Consider the following 18,287-nt stretch of genomic DNA (forward strand, 5'->3'; position numbering starts at 1 on the left):
TTTCTTTCATTTCGAAAAAAGTTGTATCTCTTTCAGACTTTTACTTGTAGAAAAATCTTAGAAGTTCTTGAATTGTGACTCCATATCCGGGTAGTAGTATGTATATATTGAGGCTGTTATAAATTTCCGCACTCATTTTTAACCCGTTATAGCTTATTTGTTGTTAATTACTGAAATGTGAAAGAATTGGCTTAATAATTCTGTAACGTTGGCTTGCCTAGCAAGTGAAATGTTAGGCGCTATCACGGTCTCGACGGTAGAAATTTCGGGTCGTGACACTAATGATTGTAATTGTCGGTATTGTACCTACTTCTTCGCGGCTATCTAGCTCTCGTTCTCAGGAATCTATATCTCCTACGCCCTAGCTTCGTCTCTCAGGAAATTGGTACGTCTCCTGTTTCTTTCTGTTCGTTTATGAATGGGATGGTAAGATTGGTTTCGTAACTAGTGATATCAGTAGTTTCCAGGGGTATTACATCAAACATCTTCAACCCTAAAATCATTAGATGTAATTTTGAGATGAAAGTTTTAAATATATAACTCTTCAGATGTGTTGTGCAGATTATTTCAGCAATTTCTGGAGGAGTTACTGATTTTTTCTTTCATATCATTGTTTAAACATTGCTATTTTTAGTTGCTTTTTGACAACATCATATTCTGTAATGACATCTTTTTCTTGTTGTGTTTCCCTTATGTTCAAATATATGTGGGCTCAAAAGCAAATAAATGTGTTCGTCTCAGCGCCCTCATTATATTGACTATTGGACAATCCAAGTATTTTCTTCTTGTAGTTTCTCTATCTATTCTTAGTTTTGTAGATTTAATTACTTCCGAGCTGAAGAACATTTGCCTTTTTATCAATTTTCTATTGTAATGCCAGTGTAATCTTTGTTGCACTTATAATTCTTTTATGTTGTTTCTAATTCAGGCTGGAGTTGAAGTGAGGAAGAGCTATAATTCTGTTATTTGGTGGTAGTAAGTTTCTTTTCATAGACTCATTCCTTCTCTCCTGTTGCCTTTTCTCGATTTAAAATATTTTCTTTTCAGGGACTCATTCCTTCTCTCCAATTGCCTTTTCTCGATTTAAAATGTTTGAGGTGTCTTGTTGAACAAAGAAACTTTGATATCCTTTTTAACTTTACTCTTTTAGGGTGCTGTATTACTTGCCATTTCCTTCTTCTATGAAAGTAAACTTTGTGAAATTCATAATTTTCTTTGTAGTTGTTTAGATGGTAGGTCTAAATCAAAAGGGTATGATAACATGAATTTATAGAAGACCAACATTTTGTGTAAATTACTTTTAAATTATTCATTAGTTGGTTTCATCAATAAGTGTTTGATGTAGATTAGTTGAACTCCAAATATGCAAGTCATTTGAGTAATTTGATCTAATTAACTGTAGCTTAGGCATGAAGAGCTGTGTTCTGATTTGAGAATAATAGAGGTGAACTTTGATTAATCAGTAGAAGAAAGTCAATCTTTGAGTTGCTATATACCATAATTATTTTCATCTATCTATATAGTACTCAATTATTGTAATAGATGTACATCGTTAGTTCAAATAATAATTGTAAATATACTTGCTGCAGATAGTAGAGGTTTGTTATTAGTTAATACTTGCCATGTAAATTGAATAATATAAAATAGGGTAACCCATTCTAGATAAGATATTAATCCTCTTGTTCTTTCTTGTTCCTGTTAACAAATTTTATAGTAGCCGTGGAGTACTTTTTAACTTATGTATTTGGGAGGAGGGGGGATTAAAGAATAAAGAAGAAATTCTTCCTCATCATCAGTCTCTATACATAGCTACTAAGACTGTTTCATCTGTTCATCCTACTGCCAGTGTGGTAAGCTTCTGTGACTTTTCTTTTGTTGCTTATGAAATTTACTACACATATTTGTTGTATATTTTCTTTGTTGATACTCTCTAGTCTACTTTATCATCTGCTATTGTTGTGTGTTTTATTAGCACAGATCAAACTATAGATAGTATTAGAGAAATTGTATAAAAGAAAAAGAAGAATGAGATATGTTGATCACAAGAGTCCTACTTAATATTGCAAATTTGATTTTATAATAAGGATATTAAGGTGAGAGCCTTATTTATAGCATTAGATATATTACAAATAGAAGGTTCTGAATTATATAGCTAAATGCTATATAAAGACTAATCAAAGAAGAAGTTACAGGGAAAGCTTGCTTATAGAGTTATCTAGATGCTTGCAAATGTAAATGTAATGTTAAGAACATGAATAAATAAGTAACAGGTAGCTTCAATTTAAAGAATGGTAAATTATCTTGCTTATAGTCATTTGCTTGCAATTGTGCAACTAAAATTGAATTGTAATCATTTTAGGTGCTATATATTATGAACTTCATTACCTTTTTCTTTGTTCTGTACCTCTGAAAAGTTTCAATTTCTATGTTATTCAAGGTGACTGAATTTTCTATAAGTTTGCAATGGCACTTGGAAATACTCATCTTTTTTGGACTTATTCATCGTAGAGGTAAGACATAAGTGCTGATATTTAGAATGTTTGAGCTACTTAAGTCATCGACTGCCTTAGTAATTAGTACTTTATGTTTATATTCATAGAGAGAAAAAGTAAATCAAAAGGCCATCTACTGAAAATTGTTTATTGTACATATGGAGATGATTAGTGACAATTTCCCCCGGCAGTGAGAAAAGAAGTTTTTATTGAATGGTGAATACCCTAAAAAGTAAAATTTCTCGCACTCATGATATGTACAACTTCAATTTCTGCCATCTTTCCAGATGATGCTAGATTTTTCTCAAACTCTTTCATGCACAATATCATGTTATCGAAATGAAGCCTTGCTTTCATTCATTTTTTTTTTTCCAATTTCAGAGACAACATTGTTTATAATGGGAATAGTTGGCAAGGAGTTTGAAGATAGTATCTTGTGATTCTTTTGTTTTCATGTGTAGATACCTTGACATGTATTTATGAAGTGTTTTCTTTGTATTATGACCTTTAAGTAATGGAAAGTTCTTATATTACTCTTCTTGAGAAATGCATGTGGTGTTGGCTTGGTATTGGTAATGGATTACTGTTATATATTGGATAATTAATAGTAAAATAGATTTTATTTTTTTAATGAAAAGTTAGTATCTGTGGTGACCCTTAGTCGCCTCTAAAAGGGATACAGAAAAATGAAGTTCTCTGTTGCGGCGACTTAAATGTCGCTACCAAATTATTAGTGGCGACTGTTGTCGCTTCTAAAGCCCTCTTTTCAGTGGCGACCCACCTGAAATCCCTCTTGTGAATTGTTAATTATGGCGTCTATGTTTACTTGTAGTGGCAGGTTAAGTCGCCACTAATGGCACATTTTTGTGGCGACCTTCCGGAGTCGCCACACGAAACATTACTTATACAAGTACTTGCAGCAATCCTGTTGTCGCCACTAAAAACATGTAGCAGCGACATTCTGGTCTTTTGTAGCGACCTTTGGCGCCACTAAATGCCTGATTTCTTGTAGTGCACACAACTCACTGTAGATGAAAATGTAGAAAAAATAAAAGATGAGTTATATAAAAGGGATGAGCAGATGAGAATCCTAAAGGAGGATCCAAGCAACGTCAAGCATGAGCTAGACAGAATTTGTAAATGGAACAAGTCCCCCGATGCATTTTCATGGCTACAGGAACACCATAGTAGCAACAGCAGAGGACTCAGCTTTGGGAATCTGGTCTGATTGAGGACTCGGCTTTGCATCAATTAGGTCTGATCATGGTACTGAATTTGAGAATGCTAAATTTGCTGAATTTTGTGATGAGCATGGCATAGATCATAATTTTTTTGCTCCTAGGACTCCACAACAAAATGGAGTAGTTGAAAGAAATAATAGGACACTTGAAGATATGGCTAGGACTATGCTTCTTGCTAGTAAATTGCCCCATAGTTTCTGGGCAGAAGCTGTGAACACTACATGTTACATCATAAATAGGTGCATGACTAGACCTCTTGGAGAGAAGACTCCATATGAGTTACTTAAAGGGAGAAAGTCAAACATATCCCATCTTAGGGCATTTGGATGCAAATATTTTGTGCACAATAATGGTAAAGACTCCCTAGGTAAGTTTGATCCCAGAAGTGATGAGGAAATATTCTTGGGATATTCCTCACATAGTAAAGCTTATAAGATTTATAACAAAAGAACTATGTGTGTAGAAGAAAGTATACATGTGGTTTTTGATGATACTAACGTTCTTTCTGAGAGACAGGAACATGATGATGAAGCAATTAGGCTGGTGAGAAACTAAAATGAAACCACAACCCAGACTAAAGCTGCATCGAAGTAGGAACAGGTGATGGAACAAGTCCTTCCACCCAAGGCAACTTTACAGGGGGAACTGAACAAAGAGGAAGTGATCCTCAAACCTCAAGGGAACCTGTCCATGAACATGTTCCTCAACAACAAAACATTGAAGGAACATCTAGTGAAAACCAGCTGGTTGTGAAACCTTACAAGTATCAAATTTCTCATCCCATTGAGAACATAATCACTGATCAAACCTCTGGAATTAAAACCAGATCTTCTTTGAAGTATCTTTGTGCTTTTGATGCTTTTTTATCTCTTACCTAAAAATGTTGTTGAGGCTTTGCAGGATGCAAACTGGGTAAAAGCAATGCAAGATGAACTCAACCAATTTGAGAGAAGTCAAGTTTGGCATCTGGTACGAAGACCCAAGGACAGATCAATAATTAGCACAAAATGGGTCTTCAGAAATAAACTTGATGAAGATAGAACAATTATAAGGAACAAGGCAAGATTGGTAGTTCAAGGATATAGTCAAGAGGGGGGGGAGGGGCATAAAATATGATTAGACTTTTGCTCCTTTTGCAAGATTGGAAGCAATTAGAATCCTCATAGCCTTTGCTGTTTACATGGAATTCACTCTCCATCTGATGGATGTCAAGAGTGCCTTCCTCAATGGCTATCTAAAGGAAGAAGTGTTTGTTATGTAATCTCCGGGCTTTGAAAGCAAGGAAAGTCCTGATCATGTGTACAAGCTTGATAAGGCACTTTATGGGCTAAAGCAGGCTCCAAGAGCATGGTATGAAAGATTATCAAAATTTTTGCTTGAGCATGGATACAAGAGAGGTAAAATTGACAATACTTTATTCTTGAAAGAAAAAGGTAAATATCTCTTGATAGTTCAGATATATGTTGATGATATAATCTTTGGAGCAACTATTGATAAGTTAAGTAAAGAATCTGCTAAACTAATGGGGAGTGAATATGAAATGAGTATGATGGGTGAGCTTAATTTTTTTTTAGGCTTACAAATTAAATAAAATTCAAATGGAATTATAATCCATCAGCAGAAGTATGTGAAAGAGTTGCTAAAAAGGTTTAAAATGGAAGATTCCAAAGAAATTGACACTCCTATTTCAACAACCACAAAATTGGATGTAGATGAACCCGGTTCATCTGTTAATCAGAAGTTGTATAGGGGAATGATTGGCTCTTTGTTGTATCTCACTGCTAGCAGACCTGACATTATTTTCAGTGTAAGCCTATGTACTTGATTTCAGGCAAATCCAAAGAAGTCCCACTTAACTGTTGTCAAGAGGATCTTGAGATACCAAAAAGGCACCACTGACCTTTGTCTATGGTATCCAAAATGTAGTAATTTTAATCTAGTGGGATATGTTGATGCTGATTATGCAGGTTTTCTTGCGGATATAAAGAGCACTTCAGGTATGGCACACTTTCTTGGCTCATGTCTTGTGTCTTGGGCCACCAAAAAGCAAAATTTTGTGGCCTTATCTACTGGTGAAGCTGAGTATATTGTTGCTGCCTTATGTTGTGCTCAATTGTTGTGGATCAAACAACAATTAATGGATTTTGGAATTAATGTAGGTTGTATCCCCATATTCTGTGATAACACTAGTGTAATTAGTATGACCAAGAACCTGGTTCATCACAAGAGAATGAAGCACATAGATGTTAGGCATCACTTTTTAAGGGACAATTATGAAAAGGGTTTGATCACTATAGAATTTTGTGCTACTGACAAGAAAATAGCTGACATCATCACAAAATCTCTAAGTAGATATTATTTTGAAAGGAACAAGTTAGAATTAGGGATGATTAAGATCACCTAAACGGAACCAGTTCTAACTCAAAAATTGGTAAGAAAAATTGTGAATTTTTGTATATATTTAGATTAGATTTTTCTCAGTCTCATACTTTCATCTGTATACTCTTGTTCCAAGTGCTAAAATGACTCATTAAATCTCTAATGATATTATCTCTATTTTTTTTTGGAAAATTATGACTTACACAAGAGCTTTCTCAGTGAAGAACCTGGTTCATCAAGCTTACTTGATACGTATTCTCCACTCTACATATTTTGAAATAATTATATTTGGAATATGATCAAGAGGAGAGTCCCATTCAATCCTAAACCCCTCGATCTTATCAGTTATGAAATGGACCAGTTTCATTCAACAGAGTCCAAACCACATTAAGTACCTAGATTATAGGGACACTCTTCAACCTCTTTTCAAACTGAATTCCAGTTCGATTAGACTTCTGCAAAGGATGACTTTACCCAAGCAAACACTTCCACTTTAAATTGATTAGGCCTCAGTTACTTCCTCACTTCTCAATTCTCAAGCCTTCAATAATTTCTCTCTTCTTTCATCTTCCAAAACACACACAAATATATTTTTCTCAAAATTCCAAAACACATAAATAGCTAACCCTTCTGAGAATCCCTTATCACCACCCAAAGAAATCATACCCACACCATCTATCACACCTTCAACCACTCCCATATCTAAGAAAAGAATAGTCAAGATGCTTGCTCGAAAGGTTGTTGCGGGTAAAGAACAACTCAAGAAAATTAATGAAAAATTGGAAGCAGGTCGAGAAGAAGAACCCCAGAAATCTGATGAATCATTCAAGTCTACTACTGAGGGAGAAGAAATGGTTTCTTCTAAAACATAGCTAGTAACTTCTGGCCCTAAAGTTAATTTCTCAAATTATATCTGAGGTTTCTACAAATCTGGAGACTAGGTTTGTTCTCGTAGGAATTGTGGCAAGTGTTAAAGCTACCGAGTCTGGAAAGCTTGGTCGTAAAAATGAAAAGAGAAAAGAAAAAGAGAGTGAGGGTGCTCGAAGTGTTGTGAGGGGTATGTGAAAAGGAATGGTTGATTCTTCACCCACTCCTGTTGGTTTAACTAAAGAATCAGGTGTTATGGTAGTTTGGAGTGAGGAATCTAATGGAGAAGAAGAGAGTGTGAGAAAAACAGAGGGAAGTGGGTCTAGAAAAGTTGCTGAAGGGTTGGTCCGATTAGGGAAAATGCTCAAGAACCTGTTCCATCTGAGCAGGAAACCCGAGCAGACCTACTAAAAAGGATGACTGGCAGTTACAATCCCAAAAAGAAAAGGAGTTTAGGAGTAAAAGTTCCTGGAACTGCTAGGGCAAACAAGAAGAGAAAGGTTGTCTCTTCTATCCCTGCAGAGATTCCTCCTAAAAGAGGAAGAACTGTAAGGAGTCAGAAGAAGAAGAGTGAGGCTGAACTGGAAAAGGCCTTAGAAAAAAGTAAGAGAAAAGCTGATGCTAAAGGGAAAAAGGTGGTTGATCTTGTTGAGGCTATTGAAATTGACGAGATAGACCTGGTTCTTCAGGATGAAGAAGAGACAGAAGTAATGGAGGTTGTGACTCCAAAGGTAAAGAAATCCAAGACTTTCTCAAAGAAGTCTGTTTCAAAAACAAAGTCTGCGGAGCCATCCACTTTGGCTAAAAGAACCAGGTCTGCATTGAAACCAAGAAAAGTAAAAATAGTGGAGGAAGAGGAATGTAGTGGAGAAGAACAAGGAAAAGAATATGATGCTGAGAAGGACAAGATGGTCAAGTTTGGGAAGAGAACCATCTTGAAAGGCAGATTCCTGAGGGACTTGGAGGAGGAAGGTATGTTACTGCTGCTGGAGAAGTTATAATTGCAAGGTTGGAAGGACATGGTCCTTCAGATGGATGGAAGGCTGGTCAGAACTGAGATTTTGGAGTTTATGGTAAACTGTGAGATCAAAGATGGTAGGGTCACCAGTGTGGTAAAGGGGGTGACAGTGAATTTTCATGATAAAGAACTGGGAGAGACCTTAGGTGTACCTACTGAAGGGTATAATGATTATAAGAAGCTCAAATGGCCAAGTCTAGGGAATCTCCTTACTGCCATTGCCATTACTAGTAAGTTTGGTGACAATGATGATGAACTTGAGCCCATGGCTATTTAAAAAAGTGAGATGAAGCCACACCACAAAGTATTGTTCGCGTTTGTTAACAAATGTGTACTGCCAAGGTAGGAAAGGAGGAACATTGTCACATTCATGGACCTGGTCCTTATGGAATGTTTGGACACTGGGAGGCAAATCAATTGGCCTGGATTCACCATCTAGCTTCTTGATAGGGTTCTGAATGGCACCAAAACCCACGCCATACCCTATGGCTTTAATCTCACGCCTGTACTTGCACACTTCAAGGTACCCATCAAGAAATGGGAAGTTGGTACAAGCAAGAATCATTTTGGGGCAAACACTCTAACTCCTTGTGACTATGAAGTCCAAACCACTCCCAAAGAATCTGGTTCATCCAAAAAGGTACTAGTGAACAGCAATGTGCGAGCTTTGGTGCAAGAAAGTGGGGCTAAGGATGCTGAGATTGTTAGGCTGACGAAGAGGTTAACAGAGGTGGAGACTGAGAGAGATACTCTCAGAGCTGAGCTGGCAAAACAAAAAGAGAAGAATGATGGCATTCTTCAGGATATGCTAAAATTGCTCCAAGTCAAAAACTAAGAACTTGGTCCTTCCCAGCCTTAAGCCTCCCAGCCTAGTGTAGATCAACCAGTGACCCAGTTCGGGATTTTTTCTTCTTTTCCTCATGATCCAGTGTTTTTATTTCTTTTTATGCTTTGTGGTAGGATCTTATCAATCAATGAAATTCATTGTTTTTGCTCTAACTGTTTGTTCATATTTCTTAGATGGCTAATATCCTTAGATTGATCGATAATATTTCACTCCATGATTGCATTTGAAGTAGCCCAGTGTCCATGAGTAATTTCAATTAAAATCTGATTATCTAACAATATTATGCAACTTTTCGATGATGCCAAAAGGGGGGATTTCGGTTGTGATTTTCCTTTGGAGTGTGATGTTTATAACCTAATGAACGTGGTCCTTGATGATAAGTGACTTTAAAAAGGTAAAATGTTCTAACATTGTGTTGATGTTGAGCTGAGTTGAAACATGGCCTATGCTTATGAAAAGCACATAGTTTGTCATCGTCAAAAAGGGGGAATTTGTTGGCCCAAGTGAAGTTTGTTTTGAAGATTGACAAAGGAACTCATGCATGAACTTGGTCCATCCTCTGTGTACACGGACACATGCATATTCGAGCATAAGGGAAGCACGTGAAGGAGATAAGCTTAACTTGTTATATATGATATCTCCTGATCGAAAAGGTTGCATAATTGATAAGGAGAAGGACTCCTTACTCAAAGAGAACACTATCCAAGATAAGGGAAGAGTTAGAAGTTGTGGATAACTAGAACTCTTCCACCAAGGAAGAGTAGCATTAGAACTCTAGTTATTTCTTATTCTACTATATAAATTGCAGGATGTTTTCATTCTACAGGAACGCACAAAAGCTAAAGTTAAACGTGAGTTGAGAGCAAAATAGCAAGGCATTTTGCAAATAATTCTTGTATAATTCAAGTGTGCGAACCTGAAGCTACATGAACCAGATAGAAGAACCAATTCCAAGCGTCTGACTTTTATTCTAGTTCAATTGTAGTAGATGTTTTCAAGTTGTACCTTTCAGCTTTATCTAGAAGAAATTGTATTAACTACTCTGATTATTCAAGTTAGAGTTAACTTGAAGTTGTCACAACAGTTAGAGGCTGGTTTCCACAATGAGATTAGAGTTAATCCTTAGGTTTACAAAGAGTTTTGTAAATGCTATTTTGGCTCATTGATTTAGTGAAGTGTTGGAAAAATCCTACTGAGTAGTAGGTCGTGGTTTATTCACCTTTTGAGCTGGGTGTTTTTCACGTAAAAATACTTGTGTTCTTTACTTTCCGCATTTACTATTTCCGCAACAGTAGTATAAGGAACACTTAAAAGAACCAAGTCCTTCTATAATCAGTGCATGCGAAAATTAGACACCACACAAATCACCCACCCCCTCTTGTGTGGCATTGAAGTATAAAACATCATTGTGCGATGTGAAGTCAATTGGATAAAGAAAATTAAAAGGCCATATATAAATTTTCCATTAAACCCGATATTAAATGAAGAGTATTGTATTTGTGATGCCGACGATATTTTGAATTTTCAATGTTTAGATTATACACATTATATATAGTAAATATCAATAGGAAATCTTTTCATTGTTCCAGGAAACAAAATCATAAATTATTTATAGGAGTAAGAAAAAAAGGATGGCTTTCTTGAACGTGTACTATACGTAATACTCTTTAACTGTCATTTAGGTAAATCGATTATTATTATTATTATTATTATTATTACTGCATATGCTGTATTATTTATTTACTTAGTATTATTATTAAAATATTTTCATCGTCAACTTTTTGCAGGGAAATATTATACTAATAAACTTGTTAATCGAGATTGCATGTGTAGTAATACTAGATTAGGAGACCTATAGTTTCTCTTTTGCGGAAGGGGATCTGTAACAACCACAATTTGTCTCACCGGTCGTCGAAAATGAATTCCTTTTCTCCATGACCTACTATTCATCTCTATGATACAGAGAATCAACCACTAGCCGCCGCTCTTATGAATAAGTGAGTCTCCCAACACCATAGTAGTATTTTACCTCCTATAGCAAACTATTACACCCTATTTGTTATAAATCAAAGTTATTTTAAAATATTATTATCTATAGCTACCTTTTATATTGTAATGATCCGGCCGATCATTTTGAATATTTTAGCCCCGATCCCCTATTTATTGCCTCCTCTATGTTATATTGTGGTTATGTGGCTTGCCGGGGTGTTTGGTTTTGGTTTTGGGTGAGTTTTGGAGTGAAATAAGACACATAGTCCCTAAGTTGGAGGTTTAAGTTGAAAGAGTTTATCGTAGTTTCACTTTTGTGTAGACAACTCCATAATAGAGTTTTGACAGTTTGAATAGTTTTGTATGGTGATTTAGGACTTAGGAGCGCGTCCGGATGTTGATTTGGAGGTTCGTAGGTCGTTTCGGCTTGAATTGGCGAAAGTTAGAAAGTTGAAGGTTTGGAAGGTTAGAAAGTTTGACCGGGAGTTGACTCTATTGTTATCGGGGTGAGATTCTAATTTCAAAAGTTGGAATAGGTCTGTCATATCATTTTTGACTTGTGTGCAAAATTTGAAGTCAATTAGAATTGTTTTGGTATTAATCTGCATTAGTTTTGGAATTCGAAAGTTTATCGTTTCATAGGCTTGAATTTGGGTTGTGATTCGTGGAATCGATGTTGATTGCTGTGATGTTTTTCCTAGAGTAGGTCTGTCATGTGTTTTGGAACTTGTTGGTATATTCAGACGGGGTCTCGAGGGTCCCGAGGTCCCCGGGTGTGATTCAGATTAAATCTGGATCAAATTTGGACTTGTGTGATTGCTGAAGTTGGGATGTGTCTGGTTCAATCGCACTTGCACACTTTGGGCCGCAGGAGCAGCCCTTGAGCCGCAGAAGAAAATTGTGGCCTTGCCCAGCTGGGACCGCAGATGCGTTCAGAGTCTCGCAAAAGCAAACTCGCAGGAACGAGTGAGGAAGCGCAGAAGAGGAAATGGCTGGCCAAGACTAGGGTCGCAGAAGCGGAATCCCTCCACAGCCGCGAAAGCGCATAAATGCATATTCTCCGCAGGAGTGGATGCGCATGTGCGCGATTTGACCGCAGAAGCAGAATCTCCTTAGTTAAGTTGGAACCGCACCTGCGAAGGATTTTTCACAGGTGTGACATTGCAGGTACGACCCTAGGCCCGCAGAAGCGAGGATCGCTGGGCAGAAAAGGGGTCTTTGAGGGTTTGAGTTTCATAATCCATTTTTGGACCTAGAGAGCTCGGCTTGTGGCGATGTTACGGAAGATTTGCAAGTAAATCATTGGGGTTAGAAATCCTAACTCGATTTTGGTTAAATTACATGAATATGTTGTTAATTTCATCATTTAATTAGTGATTTGAGTTGGAAATTTGGGGGAAAATTGTGAAAACATTCTAGACTAAATTTTGGGGTTTTGAAAGGCGATTTGAGGTCGGATTTGGGTAATTCTTGTATGGTTTGACTCGTTATCGAATGAGTGTTCGAATTTTATAATTTTGGTCGGGTTTCAAGATGCGGACCTAGGTTGACTTTTGATTTATTTGCAAAGATCATAACTTTATGATTCGGGGTAGTTTCCTATAGTTTATATTTATGGTATGAAGTTGTTTTGGCTAGATTCGAGCCGTTCGGAGTTGGATAATCGAGGGAAAGGCCTACTAATGGATTGAGTTAGCGTGTTTTGAGGAAGTGTCTTGCCTAACTTTGTGTGGGGGAATTACTCCTTTGGATTTATATTATTTTGTGATAATTGTGATGTGTGAAAGCCATGTACGCAAGGTGACGAGTATCTACACTGGCTAAATATGGAAATTTACCGGTTTTAGCTATGTAGATTCCTCTCATGACTTAATTGAATTATCTTAACATGTTATATCCATCATCATTTGTCTATTTTCACCTGTTCTACTTGTCTTATCTCTTACTTGCTAATTGCTTTACATGTTTAGTGGAAGTTCTTATTTCCTTTAATCCATATTTATTATTTAACCGTTGAACTCTTTACTTGAAGTTGTTATTATTGGAATATCTTGTTGTTGAAAGTGGTATTGCGTTATAAAAGACGTGATTCACGTTGAGGCAAAGTGTTAAGTTGTGAAATACTATTCTTGTTGAGTTATTCGCTACCGGTTATTATTGTTGAGACTCTTATGTACATTGTGGTTGAGCCATGGGCTATTTATTGTGAAAACACCATTGTTGTTGTTTTCTTTGGCAAGTTGTGATATTGGGCACTTGAGGTGCGATTTGTGATACGTTATGATATTGATACGCATACGGTGGTATAAAATTTTGGGGTTGAAACGCATGCGGTGAGATAAGGTGGGCTTAATACGTGTGGCTAGTAGAGGAACTACTAGAAGCCACGCGGTATGATAAGGTTGGCTAAAACGCGGGATGCTATTTCGGGGAAAATGATTTTCAAAACTAAATGCATGCTCCCACGGTGATATAAGGGAAGATTGTGAATTATTCTTGTGGTTTGAGACTACAAGGCAATACCTCGGTAGTGACTCTTGTTGGTATTTTTCTATTACTTCACTTGTGTTGGGTTGCTTTGTTTCCTTGGCATAGCATTTTTTGTTTTCTTTCGTGATGCATTATTTCCCTTAGTTCTATGTAGTCAAATTTTGGTATATTCCTTGTTCCATTATTACTATTATTGTACTATTAAATTACTCGTTCTGACTCTTATTTATTCTAGTAGGGCCTTGACCTGACCTTGTCACTACTCTACCGATGTTAGGCTTGGCACTTACTGAGTACTATTTTGGTGTACTCATGCTACGCTTTTGCACATCTTTTGTGCAGACCCAGGTACCTCCTACCAGCTAAGCCACCAGTGAGTTGAGTTCGTACTTGGAGACTTCAAGGTACACCTACGCGTCCGCAAGCCTCGGAGTCACCCTCTATCTACTTCTATATTTTCCTTCCTTTATTAGATACAGTTTTATAGGGATGACTATGATACCGTTGTAGAGCTTGTGACTCGATATCACCAGGTTTTAGGGAAATTGTATATGTTGAGTCGTGGAGTTTTCTTTATTAAAATCGTTGAGTATTTGAGACTTATTTGTCTTTTCAGTTATATTCCGCATGTTGTTAGGCTTACCTAGTCTTAGAGACTAAGTGCCATCACGACATCCTACGGAGGAAAATTGGGGCCGTTACATATATTTTATAGCAAAATAAGTATTTATTGTATACACTACCATATAGGAGTGAAATACGTTATTAATATATTTTCTCTCTTTCTTTCAGTTAACACACGTTTTCTCTCAAATCATAGCAAGATTTTTGTTCTTTCTCTCTCACACAACAAGATTGTAGAAAAAGATTTCTCAAAATTGATCCTCAACGTTTTTGCTCCAAAAGTTCGTGGTAATTGGTAAAGCTTTTGGCTGGTCCATGCCAAATTAGTCTATCATTCTTCTTTTTCTCTTCACTCTTTTTTTTAAAAAAAAATCCATTTTAAAATTTGACGAAGAAACTTCAAATTTCGTCTTCAATGGATGATTCAACAACTACGAAGAGGGATACACAAGGTATACCCACTAAATCACTCAATTTTGATCGTTGGCGTTAGAATCCACTATTGGCTCATCCTCTTGACAAGCACAAAACACATACTTAAATTCTGCTCGTTAATCAAATATAATATCGTATCCATATGGATTGGATTTAAGCAGTTTTCTCATAGTTTCTAGCTTGGTTGCTATCCAAGATGATCAACGGTTGAGATTTATAAGACGACTAACTAAAATTAACTAAGAATCTAAAGCTATCAACTAATGACAATCGAAACAAGGAATAAGCAAAGAAGGTTATCAATGGGAGAAGATAGGGTTTTGATAGGATAGGTACAAGATAATTGTTCGGGATCTAACTCAAGATAATTCACTTCTAATGTTAAGTGAGTCTCTCGAATTCACTCAATTATTAGTTCAAATGTTGAGCAAAAACTCCTCTCTCGATTAAGTCTTAACCTAACAAGATGAACCAATTTAAGCACGTGAAGATATGCAAGAATGCGCAATGGATTGGTGTTTAGGAAAATCTCTTTCGATTATTCTCCTAACTAGGTTTAATCGATGATTCAACTAGCCTCATTCGATTACTTAGAAAATCTACGAACTCAACCAGCAATATAATGCAAAGATATCACAAGTTATGCATCACTCGATTACATGAACTAGGAATAAAGATGCAACAATTAAATCATCCAAAAATGCTTCAATACATAAAACTAGAGTTATAATCCATAAAGAATCATCAATACACAAAATCCATCAAACCCTAAATGGAACTACTCCATAGATATGGAGGAATTCATCACAAATAAGATTAAAGTATAGGAAAACATAAATTCAATCCAAACTCGGGTCTTGAGTGAGAAAGGAATGATGAAATCCTTGTGCTTCTATTTTTCCAACTCCTCCTTATCCTCCTTAGGTCCCAGGTATGTCAAAAGTACATAAAATAACATTTTTTCCATGTACTTATACCAAGTAGGGTCTGGCCCAGACGAAACCACCCTTTCCTGGCTGAAATAGGATTTTCACTCGGCAAACATTGCACAGGCGCGCTGCATGGGGCAACGCAGCATGCGGGGCATTAGTGGAGAAATCCAGAGAGCTCAACTTCTGTCAGGCAACCAAAAATACACTGTTGATCCACCCCACGGGCCGCAGTAGTGCAAAATTCTCAGATGTGTTGCTTTTTGCTTGCATTTTGACGTCCAGACTTGGTCCTCGACCCCCGAACACGATCCCAGCTTAATCTTTTGGGCTTTTACTCAGACTTTAAAGCTCCAAACAACTAGAATTAGCTCAACAACATCTATATACCTCGGAATCACTCTTACAAGGCATAAAACATACAATAAGTGCAAAACACTACCAATTAAAGCTCAACACAAGTAAAGTGCAGAGATTTAGGGTGCAATAAGCGACTAAAACATGTAATTATAGCCACTTAAACCATTGCTCGTCTTCGAACAATCAAACTACACTTTTATATAGACACAACCTTTTTCAACAACTCTCATAACGCATCACACCAAGACTATTTAAAATAGACTAAGCACAATACCGTAACATCCTCGCCTCAAGATTTGACTCCAAAGCACCACACATTTTTCACAACCCGCTCACTTAGTCTAACACAGAGTTTAATGACATTACCTTCCTTCATGAATCAAGTGCCCTTACACAACAATAGAGAGTAGTTTCACACAATAAAAATTAATAACAATCTGGAACTCAAGATAGAAAGAATTCACTCACTCTCCAAAGTAACATTCATGTGCCACAAAAGACGTATCATAGGCTTGCCCGTAGTATACTACTCTACTAATTGAGCTCATTCAGTCAAGGATAAAGTAGGACTTTAATTAGTTGTAATGTAGGCTATGGGATAGGTAGGATACGTGACTACACCTCCCTAAGTAGTTTAATAAATACACTTAACAGTTCAATACCCCACACTTATGCCAAACCATAACTCCACCTTCACATCAATAAAGATTAACTCCCTACTTCTTTAAGCACAATCACATCAAGAGTCACCACTATCAAGGAATATTTTTCACAATCATACACTTATTTTTTCCTTTCTTTATCAATTCAAGTGCCTCTTACTTTTTCAAAATAGTGCACCTTTCTCCTTAGTTCAATAGTTCCACTCAAATGCCAAACCAACCACCCCACACTTTAACTTTTACAAAGTACATAACAAATTCAAGTGCTCACGAGAGGTAAAATAATAGATGGTCAATTCAAACAAATGGGTAAGGCTTGTAATGTGGTTGCCAAAGAAACAGGATTACAGGCCCAAAGGGTTAACTATGATACATAACAATTAGGTGGGTAATAGCATATATCTGGCTCAACAAAGAAATGCCTATATCACTTCCAAGACTGAATAAAACTTCTATTTTGCTTTGCAAACACACGGGTCAAGTTCTAGACATCAAATGCAATGCACAGAATACACAAAATCTAACACACATGGCACATAACTCACTCAGGATTCGATTATCATTATACTCTAGTCAAAGCACATAAGCAAAGTCAAGATCATACAATTTAAGGTACTTATACCAGAGTCAAAAACTGAGCCCTAAGCGTCACAACTAAAGTACTTACTATTCTCAAGGAATAATAAAGTTAAGATATATTGCCTTCAATTCAAAACACATCACAAGGTTTCCTAATCCTAAAAATAATAAAAACTACTACTTTTATACCCGGTTCAAACAAAATCATTGGAAAAGAATCGCGACACAAAGAAAAACCAAGGGGGACTTGTTACCCTACCTAACAAAAGAAAATCTTTTTTTCTTTTGCTTCGACTTTGATCCCTAAAGAAACCTGTCGATGATATCCATCGTCGAGGAAAATCAAAAATTTTAAAATTTTAATGATTTTTTAAAATTTTTCTATCTCCAACTGCTAAAACTAGCAAAAAGAAAACTAATATACATATATACATACATACAAATATCCCCCACCCCACACTTTAAGTTGTGGCATTTTCCCATGGCACACAATTAAAAGCATAAAGTAAAGGAAACTTTCCTGAACATCTAGTCGGGGTCTGAGTCGTAGTCGGGCTCCTTTCCTTGCGCCCGAACTAATGCACACATCCATGCAGATAGCTTCTTCTCAGCCTTCTTTGGGTACACCCACACTTATCTTTCTCGCTCACTGCATCCTTATCTTTTGAGCCCTTCAGTCTCCACTCAACACTTGCAGTTGGTTTTTCTTTCTGTGCCCCCTTTTCTATATCCATCTTAAATGTCACAGTCTCCTCACCCACTCTAAGCATGAGTTTTCTCTCATTAATATCTAATATAGCTCTTCCCGTCGCTAAGAATGTTCTTCTTAGGATGAGGGGCACCGCCTTGTTTTCCTTCATATTTACTACTATAAAATCCATAGGAAATATGAACTTCTTCGTATGAAATAACGCATCTTCCAATATCCCTTTGGGTATCAAAGTCGTTTGGTCTGCCAGCTGCAATAACATTGGTGCAGACCTTATCTCTCAAATCTCTTTCTCTAGTTTTCTGTAAATAGATAGAGGTATTAAATTAATTGAGGCACCAGAATCACATAAAGACTTATCAAAATTAATTGTTCCTAAAGAGCAAGGTGTAGTAAAACTCCCTGGATCTCCACACTATTGTGGGAGTCTATTTTGTAATATTGCACTGCAATGCTCTGTAAGTTTGACCACTGAGGTCTCCTCTACTTTCCTCTTCTTTGTAAGAATCTCCTTCAAGAAATTGGGATAAGAAGGCATTTGTGAGAGCACTTCTGTGAATGGTAAGTTCACATGAACCAGTTTCAGCATATCCAGAAATCTCTCAAGGTGCTTGTCCAGCTTTTCTCTATATAGCTTTTGGGGGAAAGGTAAAGCATGCATATGCT

At 36.7% G+C, this 18,287-nt stretch overlaps 1 long non-coding RNA gene across 5 annotated transcripts; it reads left to right on the plus strand.

The window, feature by feature from the left end:
* The first annotated feature begins 212 nt into the window (after positions 1 to 212).
* On the plus strand, positions 213 to 3,039 carry LOC138903884 (uncharacterized). 5 transcript variants are annotated; one of them, XR_011413198.1, is made up of 4 exons: positions 213 to 385; positions 929 to 975; positions 2,438 to 2,510; positions 2,874 to 3,039. It is a non-coding gene; the product is annotated as an uncharacterized lncRNA (long non-coding RNA). The 5 variants fall into 5 exon arrangements; XR_011413197.1 differs by having other exon boundaries at positions 377 to 426; XR_011413196.1 differs by lacking the exon at positions 213 to 385 and having other exon boundaries at positions 433 to 1,850.
* Positions 3,040 to 18,287: the final 15,248 nt, after the last annotated feature.

The sequence above is a fragment of the Nicotiana tomentosiformis genome, unplaced genomic scaffold, assembly GCF_000390325.3.
Source record: "Nicotiana tomentosiformis unplaced genomic scaffold, ASM39032v3 Un00113, whole genome shotgun sequence".
Classification (NCBI taxonomy): domain Eukaryota; kingdom Viridiplantae; phylum Streptophyta; class Magnoliopsida; order Solanales; family Solanaceae; genus Nicotiana; species Nicotiana tomentosiformis.